Here is a 3820-nt window from a genome sequence, read left to right as displayed (position 1 = left end):
AGGGCTGGCGGGGCCCCGCGCCCCCCACAAGGGGCTTCGGCTATGGGGACGTCCGGCCCCTCTGCAGCGAGCACCGCCCCGGCTGCCAGCCCCTCGCCCCCAGCCCCGCCGGGCTGCAGCACCTGGGCCCAGGTCCCGGAGCATCCCTGGGGGTGCCAGGCTGTGGCTCCCGTGCAGCCTTGGTCCGACCTGCGCTTGCCCCAGCTCTGGGGCAAACCCCTGCCGCGGCCTGCTGAGCCCCTGGGGCGCTGGTGGCAGCTCTGGGCACGGAGCAGCCTGCAGCCCAAGCCCAGGCCCAGCAGCTTCCCTGCTACGGTCACCGCTCTCCGGCTGGGACCGCTTGGCAACTGCCCCCATAGCCCTGCAGGCCCCCGCGGGGGAGACCCGGGTGCTTGGAGGAAGGGTGTTGCGCCCGACGATGAAGAGCAGCACCCCGGCTGTTGCAGCCATGCTGGGAGCACCCCGCAGCTCGTGCCGCACCTGCTACTCCCAGAGCCGGCGAGCAGGTCGGAGCGGCCCCGCGCCCCCTGAGTCACCACTTCTCCCACCACCTGCTCGCTATATTCGTCGTGTTGTCGCCGGAGAGGAATTCTGACGCTGCATGGACGCCGCCGCGGCCGGCACTGCGCTGGCCGGCTCCCAGCTCCCCTCCACCGTGCCAGGCGCAGCCTTGCCGAGGCCTGCCGTGGGGAGAGGCCGGCAGGTGCCAGCTTTCCTGTGCCGCTGCTTGGCCTCTGAGAAGCAGAGCCGCACCCCAGCTGGACTCGTGCTGGGGCGTCAATGGGAACAAAGCCTGGGGAGCCAGACCAGCGCTCCCAAGAGCGAAGGGGACCTGTCTGCACGGCGCCACGGCATCCTCCTTTGGCTCAGCCAGCTTGCAGCTGCCAGGGGCGAGGCCCTGGGATGAGCAGAGGGAAGGAGCCAGGTCTGAACACAGCTGGCGCGGGGCTCCCCCGAGTTAGGGCATGCACGGGACCGTGTCCTGGCCACCAGCCCCAGGACCCCGCTGGGGAAGAGTGAGGACAGGCACCCGACAGCTGCGGAGCCCGGGAGAAGCAGCAGCTCAGCCCTCGCCGAGCGGGAGCCCAGGCTCAGGGCCTGGCGCTTCTGCCAGGAGAACCTGCTCGCAGGGTTGGCAGTGCCCTGCAGAGGAGAGGGACCCGCAGCCCCCCCAGCCCGGGGAGCAGGAGGGCCTGGCGTGTATTTTTAGCGGCTTAGCGCAGGCCTGAAGTATTTCTGCAACCACTCCCTCACGTCCCCAGCTCCGCGTGTAACTATTCCGGTGCTGCCTCCCAGACGCAGGCACAGAAATTATGAGTCACGGCTGGGCCGGGGCCACGGTGCTGCCCGCACCCTGCAAAACAAGGGCTCTGCAGGGAGCGCCTGCCTGGCGCAGCCTCAGCCCCGGAGGACCCATGCTGCGTGTTCAGGCAGGGACTGCCGCGGAGAGGGGAGGAGACCGCAGGACGCCACCAGGGCGGGGAGAAGGGAACCAGCTGTGGGGGGAGAACAGCAGCTGCGACAGCCCAGGGGAGGCCGTGGCAGGAGCCTGCTCTGGGGCAGGGGAGCTGCTGTGCACCCTCCTGGGGCCTACAGCCTGCTACCACTCGCTGCCCTCAGCATCCCTGCCAGCCCTCCGCTGCCCTGGGCCCTTGCATGTGCCCATGACATGGCAGGGCTGGCACCAACCGCACGGGGAGCCGGCCTGGGCAGTTCAGGACAGCTGCAGCAAGATGTCGCATGCTGGAGCTGCAGCTGGCCCCGGAGGGCTGTGCCACTGCTGGAGGCAGGGTGTCCCTGCTGCGCTGGCATCAAACTGCTCCCATGGGAGAGAACGACTGTGTGTGTTGGGGGGAAAACGGGACAGGACAGAGCTGGAACTGGGTGCCCTGGGACTCGCAGGTGCAGCGAAGCCGTTAGCTGCGGGGTGAGGCTGTTCAGCTGCTGCCAGTCAGCCGAGGAGCCACGAGAGGGATTATCTCCAGTTCCACTGAATCTCCTGGCCCCGGACAACGGACTCCATCCACCGGCCCCACCACCGCTGCAGGCAGGCGAGCACACGGGGCAGCTGTGCAGGGAAAGGCAGGCCCTAGAAAGTGTGAGGGCAGCAGGCCCCGACTCTCCCAAGGAGCCGGACAGTGCTGGGGCAGGGCCAAACTGAGGGAGGGGCATGGGCGTCTGCAGCCTTCCCGAGAGCCAGGGCAGCTGGGCTGGACCCCATTCCCCCCCACCCCGCCCTCAACAGTGGCTGTTCCTCTGCCAGAGCAGCTGCAGCGCATGAGGTTTTCTCCTGGCTGGAACCAGGGGCTTGGGCGGAGAAGGGGAAGAGACCGACGTGCGGCCCAGCTTGCGCTTGGGCGATGCCCCGTAGTGACACTCGCTTTGAATTCCCATCGTGGGGCAGATGGGAGCCAGCGCCCACTGCCCTGTGCTGCAAGGACCCTTGGTCAGGCTTATGTCCCCTGTGTGTCACTGCAAGCGCCCAGCAAATGCACGGGCCAGGCTGACCAGAGGCAGGCAGGAGAGGGCACAGCCAGCTGCAGCTCCAGCACCCAGTCTCCTGCATGAGCGCAGTGCAGGCGTAAAGCTGCCAAGGAGGCCATGCCCAGCCCTGGTACAGGAGGGCGAGGTGGCGCTTGCTGCAGGTGAGCACTGGGGCCACACGCAAGCGGTGCTTGACACCTGCTCTCGCTCAGGACAGGCGGCCAACACCACTGAAGGGAGGTGCCCCGAGCAGAGCGAGGGCTCCGTGACGCTGCCCCAGAGCAGCTTCCCCCGTCAGCCCAGAGGGGTGGAAGGCTCTGCCTCCACCGTCCCCACGCGAGGAGCTGCTCATTCACACGAGCCTGCCCCACTGCAGTCCCTGACCTTGCTAGGGCCGGATACTGCCTTCCTGGCCAGCGCATCCAGCAGGAAAGCCAGGATCTCGGCGGCTGCAGAGGGGCTGGACTCCATCACGCTGTTACTCTGTACGGGGCACCAGACAAGCAGCTTGGGATGCATCGGTTCTACTGCAGGGACTCCAGAGAGGCCTCAACGAACCCCCCTCCTTCAAAGAAGAGCCTGAAGATGAAGCACGTCGGACCTTTCACAAAAGGAACGTTTCCTGGCAAATCTGAACCTTAAGGAATCTAATCCAACCCCTAGCAGAGAAACCCAGGTGTCCTCTCAAGAGTAGCACCTGTGCGTGGGGCATACCTTCAATGTAGGTACGTCCCAAAGAGAGAGCACAGTTTGCACACGAACGCGCAGGCTTCTTGGTATCGTATGCCAGGCTGCCCTGAGGTCCCATCACACACAGGGACTGAAGTGCCAGTGTCAGAAAATGGGGAATCAACCGTGTCTGGGTTTTCATCACACAAACGCCAAGTGGCTCCTCCCAGCCTGTGGCCCAGCCACGGCCAAGGCAGAGACCTTCCCAGTTACAAAGGCATGGGAGCAGGTGAGAGTTAAAAAGGCTCTACAAAGGAAAGCGCTTGCACTGCTCCTCAGCAGGCACCATATCCTTCTGATTCCACAATCCTAACGAACAAGCTGCAAGTTACAAATGCAAAAAGCAGCCCTCAGCCTGTCCAGTTACACACACAGACACCCAGCCCGAGCCGCCTGGGAAGCACTTGCAAGTGTCTGAGAACAGCGCGAGGGACATTTGTTTATTAAAACTCGAGAGCCCAAAGAATTAACCAGCCCTTGGCTCTTCTCTGGAGAGCCGCGGCCCACGCCTCTGTCGACAGAAAGAGGAACGCAAATACTTCCAATTATGGAGTTACCGACTAAAAAAAAAAAAAAAAACGAAAAAAAGAACCTAGTTCTTCCGGCA

The sequence above is a fragment of the Alligator sinensis genome, unplaced genomic scaffold, assembly GCF_000455745.1.
Source record: "Alligator sinensis unplaced genomic scaffold, ASM45574v1 scaffold1354_1, whole genome shotgun sequence".
In the NCBI taxonomy this organism is placed as follows: domain Eukaryota; kingdom Metazoa; phylum Chordata; order Crocodylia; family Alligatoridae; genus Alligator; species Alligator sinensis.
This window is presented reverse-complemented; position numbering follows the sequence as displayed.